Source organism: Cetorhinus maximus, chromosome 11 (assembly GCF_964194155.1).
Source record: "Cetorhinus maximus chromosome 11, sCetMax3.hap1.1, whole genome shotgun sequence".
NCBI lineage: Eukaryota > Metazoa > Chordata > Chondrichthyes > Lamniformes > Cetorhinidae > Cetorhinus > Cetorhinus maximus.
In genome coordinates, this window is record NC_135889.1 from 89,063,112 (window position 1) to 89,078,878 (window position 15,767).

The following is a 15,767-nucleotide window of genomic DNA, read 5'->3' on the forward strand; positions in this document are numbered from 1 at the left end:
AGATAGCCAGGCAGTGAAGGATAAAACTGGGGCCTAATTTTTCCACATTTTTTTTTATTTACAGAGACAAGCATTACAAACATGCAACTCAACCCGTCAACCATATCAATTCCCAATTAATGCCCACCACCTGAATACAATTAAACACTCAATTAAAATACCATTAATAATCTGACACATCTACTATGTAAAATGTCTGCCCAGACCAGGTTGAATCTTTGTACCTGCATTCCAGGCTTAAGGTATCTAGAAAATGTATTGGTGATCATTGTTGGCCATGAGCTTTACTCTCGTGGGTTGGACCACAAATTCCCATCTCTTGTGGCACATATTCTTGACAGTGAGGAAAAGTAGAGCGTTGGCACTTGCGCCTATGTCAATCTTCAATCATAGCCAATGTTGCCCAGCCTTAATTGAGCAAATAAACTGTAGTGTTGCAAAGTCTTTCTTTTAGGATAAGGAATTAACCTGTTCCGCCTGGTGATGGTACAAAACTGCTGCTCAATGATACTATCTTCACCTGGAATTACCTCATCTGGTTTGTTCAGATGTTCTCCCATTTCATGGATGCATGGATTGGCTGGTGCTTGTGGCAATGCCTATATGTATCACGACTGCCTTCGCCTCTTGGCGACATGCTTTTTCGGTTAGAGTGCGGCCTGCTCTGCCTTCTTCCGATGTTCCTGCTGCTTGACCTCCTGCAGTGTTTGGCCCAGTGTCTGTAAGCCCACAGGCCTTGCACGTATTTGTGTCTGCTGCGTATCCTCGTGGTTTGTAGGCAAGCCTGCAGTCACTGCATTCATTGTTTTTCTTGGCTGCCCTGGATATCGCACCAACAGTCAGTTCTGACCATAAGGCTTGCAAATATTGTCTCTCTGCTTTAATGACCTTGGGCAGGTGCGCGCCTGACCTGATCGGCATAAAACAGTACGCGATGATGGCGGGCAAGTGTCCCAATGTTATCGCCCACTCGCGCGATATTTCGGTCGGCGGGCACACACCAGAGTCGGCAGCACACCCGCCAACAATTAAGAGGCCTATTAAAGCCATTAAACTAGCAATTGATTTGTATTTTTCACTGCCCATCTAACCTTACGGTCAGGTCTGGTTGGGGGATTAGTTGGGTGGTTGGGGGTTAGTCAGATTGGTTTGGGTCGGGAGTAGTCGGAGGGTCAGGGGGGATAGTCAGGCAGTCAGGGGTTAGTCAGGGGTTGGAGGGTGTCAGTGTGAGTGATTGGTGTACAGTAAATGGTTAACATCAGGACCACCTAGTGCTGATGTAATTGCTGATGTAACTATGTTACAAGGTCACATGATTAAAAAACTGAGATCTGGAGGGAAGCAGAAGTACAACCTTTTGTTGAGTACTGAGATGTATATAGATCGGTAAATAACCAGGAATGCATTTTACAAATTACAGACTAAAGTAGCATTCTTAGGGCAACAGGCAAATGCTAAAGAACCCCACCTAGACCCCAAACTAAAGACAAAACATGGTGGCAGCGACACAGAGCATAAAAGGCCCAGAAAAACACCAAGTGAAGATTGCAGACCTGTAAACCTACAAATCCTTGGTAAAAAGCACACAGAGAAAAATGATTGAAAACTCACCTGAGAACAGAGCATCGTGTATATTGCAGGTGTAAGCGGACACACAGACCTGGACTCCTGACAGCAGTGAGTACAGATCACAATCTACAAGACAAATTACTGAAGCAGCAACAGATCCAGAGCTTAGGATAAGCATGGAGTCTGTATTGCCACATCCAGAACCTTTCTGAAGTGTTAAAAGCTCACAGCAGACTCAACACTGGGACAAATGGAGGAAGAGATTCTTCAGATACAGAACAGCTTCACGTTTACATAAAAAGGAACAAATGGATCAGGTCAGTACTTTACTCTATGCAATAGGGGCTATTGCAGACAACATAATAGTGAGAAAGGGATTCAATGAGGTTTCAAGCTCATACAATGAAGTCCTCAATGTATTCAATATGTACCTCAGTGTTCAAAAAAATTGATCATTGAGTGTGCGAACTTCAATAAGAGGAAACTGAAACTGGGTGAATGCATGTATCCATTCATAAGTGACCTGTATCAGCATGCAGAAAATTGTGCCTACTGAATCCTCTGAGATTAATTAATACACAATCCTATAGTAGTTGGGGTCCTAGATGAAACCTGATCTCTGGCAAATGAGGATAGATTTAACTCTCACAAAGACAGTACAAATAACGCGACAGACCGGGCTTTGGAAGCTATAGAGGATGGTTATTTGTGGGGAAAGTGATGTCCCTTGCGAAAAAATGAGTGAAGCCATTCATGTACAAAAAAGAGAAAGTGCAGTGAAGCAAAAGCTCGCAAAATTGGGAGAAAAGCGCTCCAACTGCCACCTTGAGATGCTCTCAGTGTGTTGGGAAAACCATGCACTAACAGGGGGAGTGCCCAGCAAGGGGAGCAGGTTGCCACAACTGTGGGAAATTAGGACATTTTAAAATTCTCTACCAATCTAAAATACACATAGCTCATAGGAAGAAAGAAGCAAGGTCAAATCAAATTCAAGAAGAGGAAGAGCCATAGATAAAAACAAATAATCTTCCTAGCAGAAGTTAACAAAACAGAAAATAATCACTGGGGCTTTAACTTAGAAGTTGATGGTGTCCCCACAGAATTCAAGCTAGATACTGGCACGGGTGTTTCAGTATTATCTCTTGAAGTGAAGTGGCTTAAAAATATCATGTTATAACCATCCTCCATCCAGGTGAAAGGTCCAGGAGGGACTACACTGACAGCAATAGGCCAACACTTGTGAGATTAAGATACAAGGATAAAGAAATTATTGAACCCATGTATGTTATATAGAACCAAAAGTCAACGTGACTAAGCTGAAAAGCATGCTTGCAGTTGAGGTTTATTTACAAGGCTGATGAAATTTCTGATGAGCAGTCCAGTAATGTTTTCAGAAGGAATCTCCATCCCTATTTTCAGTCTTAGGAAAGCTAAATTCAGAATATCTTGTAACCTTAAGGGTGGATGCTAAACCTATATGTCCCTGCACAGCGAGGAAGGTCCCTCATCCATTATTAGACAAAATCAAGAGCGAGATGATGAAACATGATACAACAAGCGGTCATCTCTCCAGTAAACATACTGACAAAGTGGTGTTCTAGAATGGTCACATTACCAAAGCCTAATGGTTCAAATATAATGTGTGTGGACAGGACTTGGAGTTTGGTGACAGGGGAGTTTTAAGCATTAATTTTGTTCTAAAATTTTGCTCTCAAAATCTAATCTAGTCTGTAATTAGTAGTAAATGTAAAGTACTGTGTAAGCAGTCTAAGTTCTTCCTTTTTTGCAGTTTAGACAGGGTAAACTCACTCTCAGCTGTAGGAGCTGAGTAGTTAATTAGCTAACTAGTTGAATCTGGTTACTGTAGCCCCAGTTCAGTTTACCATAAATTCAGGCTTCTTTAGTGCAGCCTTGGCAAACAGAGTGCAGCTGACTAACTGAGTTGAAGGCTTGGGGCTGAATTTTCCCCCCGTCGAGGGGAAGGTTGATGGGCGGGCACATACGGGTGCACTTCCGATTGGCACCCCCCGATCGGAGGCGTACCACCATTTTACATGGGTGGGTCAATTAAGACCCGCCCAGCGTGATGTCCGCACGGAAGCGCTAAACTGTCATAGGCCTATTAAGCCCATTTAAAAATAATTAAATGAATTAAATGAGCTGCCCGTCCAACCTTAAGGTTGGCGGGCAGGCAAAGAGCCCAGGCGACCTTTGCATTTTCATGGAATCTCAACCACAGGCAGGATAAGGTTTCTTGACATGTCCCAGCTCATGTGACACTGTCACATGAGGGGACATGTCTTAAAATATTTTCAGTCTTAAACAATTTTCCCTGAGGTGAAAGAGCGCAGGCCCGGACTCAGGGAATCCCCCACCACCCGCACAGGGAGCGCTCAGCACTTCTGGGTGAGCGACACGCTGGGCGGGCCTTAATTGGCCCGTCCACATAAAATGGCAGCACACACCCGATTGGGTGCACCGATCAGGTTCGCGCTCGCTCCCGCCCGCCCCCGCACAACCCCCGTAATGGGGGGGAAATTAAGCCCTAAGAGTAAATCTGCAGATAAGGCCAGACACTACAAAAATAATGAAAGGACAAAATTAAAGGGCCTGTATCTAAACACACGTAACATTCAAAACAAAACAGATGAAATGATAGTGCAAATAGAAATAAATAAGTACAATATGATAGCCATTACAGAGAGATGGCTACAGTATGACATAGATTGGGACCTGAATATTGAAGGTATGTGACATTTAGGAAGGACTGGAAGTTAGAAAAAAGGTGGAGGGTGGCTCTGTTAATTATTGATGGTATTAGCACATTAGAGAGGGATGACCTAAGTTCAGGAAGCCAGGACGTAGAAGCAGTTTGGGTTGAGATGAGAAATGATAAAGGCAAGAAGTCACTTGTGGGAGTGGTGTACAGGCCCCCTAATTGTAACCACACAGTAGGACAGAGTATAACAAAAGAGATAATGGGAGCTTGACAAAAAGATAAAGCAATAATCATGGGGGATTTTAATCTACATATAGACTGGAAAAATCAGATGGGCAAAGGTAGCATAGATGGGGAGTTCATAGAATGTTTTTGAGTTAGTTTCTTAGAACAACATGTTCTGGAGCCAACCAGAGAGCAGGCCATACTAGACCTGGTATTGAACAATGAGATAGGATTAATTGATGACCTCCTAGTGAAGGCACCCCCAGGTCGCAGCGATCATAATATGATTGAATTTTACGTTAATTTTGAGGGTGAAACGAGTGCGCCCAAGACTAGTCTTTTGCATTTAAATAAGGGCAATTATGAAGGCATGAAAGCAGAGCTAGTTAAAGTGAACTGGTGAATGTGGTTAAGGGATATGTCAATAAAAGTTCAGTAGCAGACATTTGAAGGGATATTTCAGAACACACAGAATAGGTCCATTCCAATGAGAAAGGAAAATTCCAAGGGAAGGGCCCACCATCCATGGTTAACTAAAAAAGTTAAAGACAGTATCAAACTTAAAGAAAAAACATATAATTACACAAAGACGGGTGGCAGGTCAGAAGATTGGAAAGAATATAAAGAACAGCAAAGCATGACAAAATGATTAATAAGGAGGGAAAAATTAGAGTATGAAAGAAAGCTAGCTAGTAACATAAAGATGGATAGTAAGAGTTTCTTTAGATATTTAAATAAGAAATGAGTTAACAAAGTGAGCATTGGTCCTATAGAGAGAGCATCTGGGGAATTGATAATGGAAAGTAGGGCAATGGTAGATGAATTAAACAGGCATTTTGCTTCGGTCTTCACTAGAAGCCAAAATTAATATCCCGGAAATTGCTGTAAATCAGGAAATGGAAGGGAGGGAGGAACTCGGGGAAAATTACAATCACCAGGGAAGTGGTATTGAGCAAATTGTTGGAGCTGCGGGCTGACAAATCTCCAAGTTCGGCGAACTTCACACTAAGGCCTTGAAAAGAAGTGGCTAGTGAGATAGTTGATGCACTGGTTTTAATTTTCCAAAATTACTTAGATTCTGGAAGGTTCCATTAGATTGGAAAATAGCAATTATAACTCCTTTATTCAAAAAGGGAGGGAGACGGAAAGCAGGAAATTATAGGCCCGTTAGCCTAACATCTGTCATAGGGAAATTGTTAGAAGCTATTATTTAAAATGTTATAGAAGGCACCTAGAAAAATTTATGGCCATCAGGCAGAGTGAACATAGTTTTGTAAAAGGGAAATCATGTTTAACCAAACAGGTGCTGTGGATAAAGGGGGACCGGTGGATATATTATACTTAGATTTCCAGAAGGCATTTGATAAAGTGCCACATCAAAGGTTATTGCAGAAAATAAAAGTACACAGTATAGGGGGTAACATATTGGCATGGACAGAAGATTGGCTAGCTAACTGGAAGCACAGAGTTGGCATAAATGCGTCTTTTTCTGGTTGGCAAGATGTGATGAGTGGTGTGTCACAGGGGTCAGTGCTGGGGCCTCAACGTTTTACATTTTATATAAATGGCTTGGATAAAGGGACTGAAAGAATGGTTGCTAAATTTGCTGACACAAAGATAGGTAGAAAAGTAAATTGTGAAGAGGACGAAAGGAGGCTACAAAGTGACTAAGATAGGTTAAGTGAGTGGGCAAAGATCTGGCAAATGGAGTATAATGTGGACAAGTGTGAAATTGTTCATCTTAGCAGGAAGAATAAAAAATAAGCTTATTATGTAAATGGTGAGAGATTGCAAAGCTCTGAGATTCAGAGGGATCTAAGTGTCCTATGAATCACAAAAGGTTAATATGTAGGTACAGCAGGTAATTTGGAAAGCTAATAGAATGTTCTCATTTTTTGTGAGGAGAATTGATTACAGAAGTAGGGAGGTTATGCTTCAGTTGTACAGGGCATTGGTGAGACCACATCTGGAGAATTGTGTACAGTACTGGTCACCTTATTTAAAGAAAGATGTAAATGCATTAGAAGCAGCTCAGAGAAGGTTTACTAAGCTAATACCTGGAATGGGTGGGTTGTCTTATGAGGAAAGGCTGGACAGGTTAGGCTTATATCCACTGGAACTTAGAAGAGTAAGAGGTGAGTTAATTGAAACCTTTAAGATCCTGAGGGGTCTTGATGGGGTGGATATAGAGAGGATGTTTCTTCTTGTGGGAGAATCTAGAACTAGGGGTCACTGTTTAAAAATAAGGGGTTGCTCATTTAAGACAAAGATGAGGAGAAATTTTTTCTCTAAGGGTTGTGAATCTTTGCAACTCTCTCCCTCAAAAGGTGGTGGAAGCAGAGTCTTTGAATATTTTAAAGGCAGAACTAGATAGATTCTTGATTAACAAGGAGGTGAAAAGTTATCAGTGGGTGGCAGGAATGTGGGGTTGAGGTTGCATTCAGATCAGCCATGATCTTCCTGAATGGCGAAGCAGGCTTGAGGAGCCAAATGGCCTACTCCTCCTCTAATTTGTATGTTTATATGTAATTAAACAAGTCGGTAGAGCGCAAGATCCATCCAATGGTATCAGTGGATGAAAGTCATGCCAAATAAGCAAAACGCACCCTCATCACAATATTATATGCTAACAGTGGCTTTTGGCAGTTCCCTCTGGACAAAGAAGCCAGATTGCAAACTACTTTTATCACATCATTTGGTCATTATTGTTTTAGTAGATTACCATTTGAAATTGTTTCTGCAACCGATATATTCCAAAGAATGGTATCTCAGAACCTGGAGGAAATGGAAGAAGTAACGTGCCACATGGATGACATTCTCATATATAGTTAATTGAGGAAAGAATGCAACCATTGAGTGAGAGCAGTCCTCAATTTTCTACAAGAAGCAGGTTTGACATTAAATGCCAAATGTGAATTTGCAAACCCTATGATAAAATTCTTAGGCCATATTTTGCAAGCTTCGAGAATTATGGCCAACCTGCAGAAAAGCAAGTCATTAGAGAGTTCCCACAATCTAAAAATATCACAGAATTATAAAGATTCCTTGAGATGGTCAATCAAGTAGTCAAGTTCCTGCCAAACTTGGCAGAAATCAATGAGCTGTTATGACAGCTGTTGAGACAAGGCCCACAGTGGTGCTGGGGAATGGACCAATAGAATGCTTTTGACAAGATCAAAAATCTCCTAATTTCATCAGAAGTTCTAGTGTACTATGACCCAAAGTTACTAACAATTGTAGCAGTGGACATATTATCTACAGGCTTGGGCGCAGTGCTGTTGCAAGTTCAAAAAGATGGACAAAGAAGACCATTTGATTGCACCTCAAGATGTCTCATGGACACAGAGAGGAGCCATGCAACCATTGAGAAAGAAGCATTAGCAGCCACATGGACCTGTGAGAAGTTCTCTGATACTAATCATCGGATTAATGTTTAAAATTGGAACCGGTCACAAGCCTTTGGTTACTCTTCTCAACCTAAAGGAAATTGCAAAAATTACATCTAGAATTCATCATTTTAAACTGAGACTCAAGAGATACAATTCCCTTATTGAGTACGTTCAAGGGAAGTACCAGACGGCAGCAGATGCTTTATCAAGAACACCAATGGATGGAGTCAAGCTGGAAGATTTAAATTTTATTGAGGGAGTGGAACCTTATACTTTGCTCATCACCAAGCAAACACATCCATGGAAATGACATTACAAGATATTAAGCAAGCTCAACAGCAGGATGATGAACGCACCCAAATAAAAGAGTATTGCTAGAATGGCTGGCCGGATTATTCTTCTAACAACCCTATATTTCACCAATACTTTGAATACTTCAAACAGAGAAAACATCTCCCAATCATTGATGATTTCTTCATTTTTGACCACAGACCAGTCACCCCTTAAATACTTGGAGCAGAATTTAGCCCTGGTCGGGCGGGCTTGGCGGGGGTGGGCAGGAAGCTGAGAGCTGCCCGCGCTCGAGGCCAGAAGATGATTTCATGCTGGCCCACCCAGTGTGAAACACGAGCGGTAGCGTTCATCGCTGCCTGTGCAAGGCGGGCAGGAGGGCGAGTGGGGCGAGCGTGAACTTCATGTATGCGTGTGAGTGCATGCTTGAGAATCTCCCTGAGGCACAGAACTGCCTCAGGGAGATGATGAGTTCTCAAAAAAATAGAAAGAATTGAAAAATGTTATAAAACATGTCGCCTCATGTGACTCTGTCACATGAGCAGGGGCATGTTATCAATTAAATTTTAAAATTTTTATTTTATTTTTATTTGCTTTTGGAAACCTCATCCCACCTGTAGATGAGGTTTCCTAAAAAGTGCAAAGACCGCTTGGTCTTTTCACTTGCCTACCAACCGCAAGGTTGGACGAGCAGTAAAAGATTTCTTTTAGTTACCTTTCTGATGCCCTTAATTGGCTTTTTAATTGTCGGCGGGCACACTGCTGACTCTGGCGTGTGCCCGCTGACCGAAATACTGCATGACTGTGCGTTGACGTCGGGACGCTCACCTGGCATCAACACACGTCATTTTATGCTCGAGCAGGTCGAGCGTGCGCCCGCCAAGGTAAAAATTTTGCCCTTAGACTTAAAATTCCCCAGAAAATCCAAGGTAATTTGGGAATAGTAAAATTGTGAGCAAGAGCCCAGCAGTCAGTCTGGTGGCCAGGCATCAGTCACTCCATTGAAGAGTTAATCATGAATTGCCTTACGTGTGCAGTGAATAGTCAACAACTGGCACCCTCCACTTTTCCTTCAAGGCCATGGTAGTGCCTGGGAAGGGATTTATTTGAGTTTAAAGGCAAAGCTTTCATCATCGTCATTGATTACTACTCCAGATGGTTTGATGTGAGTAGACTGCATAGCACCACGACAGAGGCAGACATTACATCAAAGGACGTTTGCGACACATGGCATCCTGGACGTTGTGGTGTCAGACAATGGTCCTCGGTTTGCAAACAAGCTGTTCCACAACCTTGCGCAGGAATATGGTTTCCTGTGAGGAGTTTGCTTAGATGTTCTCAGTCAAATGGAGAAGCAGAAAGAGGACTTTGAACGATCAAGGTATTAATGAAAATGAACAAAGGTATTAACTTAGCCCTTCCTAACTTCCTAAGAACCTCACCGCTAATAAGCGCGTTCTCGCCATCAGAACCATTGATGGGAAGACGGCTGTGAACACAATTTCCAGCTCCACAACAAACACTACAACCTAACATTACCTCAGATGATTGTGAGAGAGTTAGAAAGCATGATGAACAACAAAAAGACAGCCAAGCTTATCATTTCAACTTCAGATGGTGAGCAATGTAGAGACTTGAAAGTGCTGCAGCCCGGAGAGAAAGCGTGGACACGAGACCAACAGAAAGAAAGCATCATAATAGAAAAAGCTCCACAGCCGAGATCTTATAGAATTGAAACGGACTAAGGGAATATAAGAAGGAACTGAAATGCCTTGATATCATTGGGAAGGAAATCAATGGAACCTTGGACTTATCATTCAGATCCGGATGGAGGCAAGAAACCAGAAACAAGTCAACTCTACAATCACCAAACGGAAGAAACTCCTATCGAGTAACTAGAGAATGCAGTTCATCCTCAACCTGGATATGAAATCGGGACCAGATCAGGGAGATTGGTCAAGGCAACTCAGAGACTAACCCTGTGAAGTCTGAAACTTTAGGGGGAAATATAGGAGGATGTATATAAGTTGGGATAAAGATTTAGTGGGCGATTTAGAGTAAAGGGTTAACATCAGGAATGCTTTATATTGATATATCTACTGATATAAGTATGATGCAAGGTCACATGATTAAGCAATTGTGGTCTGGTGGGAAGCAAAAGTACAACCTCGTAGAGTGTTGAGATGTCCATAGATCTGTAATAAACAATGTTTTAAAAAAAATTACAGACTAAACTAGCTTTCTTAGGGAAACAGGCAAATCCTAAAGAGACCCTGAACGCTTGACAAAACAATTGGAGGGGTCAGTTCAGTAGTTAACTGGGAGTTAGACCAGGTTTCAATCTGTCTAACATTTCCTGAGGGGTAACTATCCAGGTAAATACCCCAGAAGCGTCCGAAGTTTCCGACTCTAAATCAGATTCAGAGATGCTCACAGAAGACCCTGGGGAGCAGGGGAATTGTCCATCGGAAGTTCAAACTTCCCAGTCAATTCCCATGGAGGTCAGCAAGTCGGGACTTCTGTGGGGTTCTGACACACATCTTGGGTTGTATCTGGGCCGGAATTTTGCAGCAGTGGGATTTTACGTTCCCGCCGAAGCCAATGGAGTTTAGAATGGCTCGCCGCATTTCCCGCCGTGACAGTGCCGTAAAATTCCGGCCCTGCTCTCCGATGATCCCGGTGCCAAGATTAAATGTAAAGGATTTAGAGCAGAGTGGGAGAGCTAGTTGTGAAGCTGCAGAGTTCACTTCCAGGGTTAGTGGTTGAGGCAGAAATTGTGCTGACCTTTAAGATTAGACTGGAAAGGTGGAGGAATGAAATCGGTGGGTGGGAGGGGAATCAGGAAACTGGATGGAGAGTTGAAATTATAGCTCTTTGTTTGTTTGGAGGCCACATGGACTGGCTTGGTCAATGTCCTGTTTCTATGTGGATATATTTCTATGTATTGCATGAACCATGATTTCTGGTTGTTCACCTTTCCTCCGAAATTTTTTTGCATGCATTCCATAGTATTTACCCTGGAATATTGGGACACCGCTCCATCTGGCACTCTTAATTGCAGCTGTAAAAGCAAGCAATACTAAAATTAAATACCCCGGGGTTTATTTTAGGCAATGCAGATCAGAATGTGATTAGTCCCACTGCACAAGCTCAGCTCCTGCCTCATACCCTATTGTGTACTGGCACTACATACTTGTTCCCTACACTTGCTATTCTAAAGGCATCCTTGAGTAAAATTGGCCAGTGACAAATGGTGCAACGTTCTGGCCTGTGCAATGGTAGCAACTGGGTCAAGGTTGCTGAATCCATTTCATTTAAAACAGCTTTCAGTCAGAAAATAAGTTTATCCTATCAGCCTGAGTTGGATTCTCACCTAGGTCCTGGACATAAAAGTAGTGTTCTAATTCACTGGGTTCGATTTTCTTGACACTGACAGATTGAAGTGACACTATCACCAGTAGCAATCAATTTCCACTTGCCAATAGGCCATTTCACTACAGCCATCAGGTTTTACATTTTATTGTATTATCTCTAAGTGCCAGTATATGAAGTTACCACAAGACACAGAAAACACTTCATATATAAAACACCTCTCAAGCTTTGAGCTGCCAGCAGCACTAATTAATTTGTGACATTTTATTTACAAAGTAAAAAACTAATTTCGAAGTTGCTACCTGATAGTTTTTTCCAACTGCTCTGAGAAGATAGTTATTCCTGTTTGCAAAGGAAACTGCTGACTCAGCAGCTCACTACAGGCTTAGATTATGTGGAATTCTGTGCAGAAGTCTTATGGTTTATTCCAATTAAGATAAAGATTGTTTTTTTTATAAAATTGCTTAGAGTGTTTTCTTTTAGAAAGCATATATGTGGAATCTACTAATTGAAAAAAATCCTCATTTTGATTTTTTTACACTTCTAGTACAATTTCACCAATAATAATGGTCATATGATATCTTCACTGGTAACAAAAATTGAGACCCATGAAGGAAAAAATCTAATTACAATTTTGTTAAAAATCCTGACCAGCGGAGACCATTTGTATAAGGGGTAGTGGACAAAAGGTTGGGGTGGTGGAGGAAGATCCATAGGGGCAGAAATTGGGTCATTTTCAGGAACATAGTGCAGGATAATAGCCCTGCCCATGAATGGCAAGGGCAAGTATGCCCCTGATATTGAGCATTGGGCCTCATTAAGCGAATGGGTGTAGACAAGCAACCATCAAAGAGTAAATGAAGATTGGGCTTCTGCTAGTGTCACGGTGTTCTTTAGATAATTAAAGACTGGGGTTAGGAAACCTGAAGCCAAGGAGGGGGATTACATAATGGGGTTTGGGAGGTAAGAAGCAGAGAGGATGAACTGAGGCCAGGCAGAAAATGGAAGACCAGTGGTTGAAAGATATGAAGGTAGAAAGGCGAATCAAAGGGTGAGGGGTAAGAAATCAGAGGCTTCGGAGCAGTAGTGGTGGCCGCATGGAGGAACATATTGGAAGACTGAAGTAGTCAGGCAATAGAATGACAGGGAAGACAATCAGAGGCTGGGGATCAAGAGAGGACTTAGAGGTTGAGGAGTGGGTGCAGGAAATAGGAGGCCGGGAGTGGGGATTGGAAGCTGGTGGTTGAGTGTTTGGAGGCTAAGGAAAGAAATTGGAAGCTGGGGAAGGAATCAGAGATTGGGGTCAGGAAATAGAAGGGCAGAGGGGGTAATTGGAATTCAAGCCAGAGGTTGGAAGATAGGAGGTCAAAGGGGAGGTTCAGAGGTGGAGGTAGGGAGATAAGAGGTTGACAAGGGTGATAAAAAGCTGAGGAGGAAGTTGTAGGCCTGGAAGGGAATCAAAGATTGGGAGATTGGAGGTTGATCCTATACCACTATATTGTTGCTTGGCAATAAGATTAAAACTTCCCCATCCCCACCTCCGTCTATGCGTGTAGGCTTTCCCACATCAATATCACATCACCATTAACTGAGTGAGTTGCCAGGGTTTGCTTTTCTTCCTTCTCTTGGTGTCTGTTCTCCTGTAGCTTGTCTATCTCAGGACCTGTACACAACCTCTTCTTGCATGAGAAAGGAATGATTGTTATTGTCAGCCACAGACTAGTTAATTCAATGAATATTTGAGAATTTTCATCAATTCTCATAAAATTGTTGAGAAGATACTGAGGTTTCCAAGGCGTGAAAGCGTTGCAGAATGTTATGTACAGTTCACTGAATTGTTCCTCATGTAGGTATCATTACAGTTCATGGTGTACATGCTGATACCCTAACACTTATAAATGCATTTTCAAGAGTAATAAAGATATACCACCTGAAAAGTCCAAAGTATATATTAATGGCAGCCTACAGTTAAAACATTGTTGGCCTCAAAGAGTCAATAAATCATGTCTTGTGTCACAAAGGTTGCTGGAAGTTAGGGGTTTATTACTTATTCTCTGTGTTAGGTCCTTTCCCATGTTCTAGCTAATGCATTGGCAGGGCTCCAACCACCCATAATTGAATCCCCCCAGACCTAAATTCAGGACAAAAAATGTTCATATCACTCCATGAAAAGTTTTTTGCTTATTCCTTTTAGAGCCTTCCTGCATCTTAGTTCGGGTTGAGGAATAGTCCATCTGACCCAAAACTAGGGTCCTAAATCTAAACAAAGGAAACTATGAAGATATGACAGGCAAGTTGGCTGGGAAAATACATTAAAAGGTATGATGGTAGACAGGCAATGGCTGCTATTTAAATAATTAATACAACCTTTAAAGCACAAAAACCCATGTAAGGTCAGTCAACTGTGGCTAATAAAGGAAATTAAAGATCGTATTAGAGCAAAGCAAAAAGTTAATAAAGTTGTCAGAAAAAGTAGTAAGCCTGTGGATTGGGAGCATTTTAGAATTCAGCAAAGGAAGATCAAGAAACTGATAAAGAAAGACAGAATAGAATATGAATATGAACTAACAAGGAACATAAAAATGAGCTACAAAAGCTTCCATAGGTATGTAAAAAGGAAAATATTAGCAAAGACAGAGGTGGGTCCTTTACAGGCAGAAATGGGAGAATTTATGATGGGGAGTAGTGGGGTACCACAAGGATCAGCGCTTGGGCTCAAGCTGTTCACAATGTGGGGACCAAGTTTGCTGATGACACAAAGCTAGCTGGGAATGTGTTGTGAGAATGATGCAATGAGGTTTCAAGGAGATTTGGGCAGGGTCTGTGAGGGGCAAGAGCATGGCAGGTGGAATATAATGTGCATAAGTGTGAGGTTTTTCACTTTGGTAGAAGGAACAGAGGTGCAAAGTATTTCTTAAGTGGTGAGAGATTGGGAAATGTTTATGTCCAAAGGGACTTGGGTGTCCTTGTTGATAAGTCAATGAAAGCTAGCTTGAAGATGCAGCAAGAACTTCGGAAGGCAAATAGCATTTTGGCCTTTATTGCAAGAGGATTTGAGTGCAGGAGTAAAGATGTCTTGCTGCAATTGCATAGAACCTTGTTAGACTGCACCTTGAATTTTGTGTAGTTTTAGCCTTCTTACCTAAGGAGAGATATACTTGCCATAGAGGGAGTGCAACAAAAGTTCACCAGACTGATTCCTGGGATAAAAACAAAAAGCTACTGTGGATGCTGGAAATCCAAAACAAAAACAGAATTACCTGGAAAAACTCAGCAGGTCTGGCAGCATCGGTGGAGAAGAAAAGAGCTGACGTTTCGGGTCCACATGACCCTTCAAAAGATTCCTGGGATGGCAGGACTGTCCTTTTGAGGACAGATTGAGGAGTCTGGGCCTGTATTCTCGAGAGTTTAGAAGAATAAGAGGTGATCTCATTGAAACTTAAAATATTCTTAAGGGGCTAGACAGGGTAGAAGAAGGAAGGATTTTCCCCCAGCTGGGGGATCTAGGATCAGGAGAGAGAGTCTTGGAATAAGGGGCAAGGCATTTAGGACTGTGCTGAGGGAGAATTCCTTCACAGAAGGTGGCGAATCTTTGGAACTTTCTACCCAGAGGGCTGTGGAAACTCTGTCATTGAGTATGTTTACGACAGAGATCGATAGATTTCTAGATACTAATAGCTTCAAGGGATATAGGGATAGTGCAGGAAAATGGGATTGAGATAGATGATCAGCCATGACCTAATTGAATGGTGGAGCAGGCTTGAGGGGCTGAATGGCCTTCTCCTGCTCTTTATTCATATAAGTACTGCAGCTGCACCTTCAGAAATAATTGCTAAGACCTCCAAATATACTCTAGGTCTCTCATGTGCAATGGTAAACGATGGTGGGGGTGAAATTGGCTTTCTCCAGCAGCACAAAACTAGCTTGTAGTGAATTGGCAGTCGACCTTTTATCATGCCAAGTTTTATTTTCTACCGACTTGGAAAATATTGCCAAAAGTTTGAATTTTAAACCAAGTAAAAGTGACAGAGAGATGAGGATGAGGCTCCAAAAGAAGTTTTAACTATAACTCTGTGAATTTCAGGGGGAAAAAAATCATACAATCAGAGAATGGTTACAGCGCAGAAAGAGGCCATTAGGCCTATTGTATCCATGCTGGCCCTCTGCAAGAGCAACTCACCTAGTCCCTCTGCCACCACCCC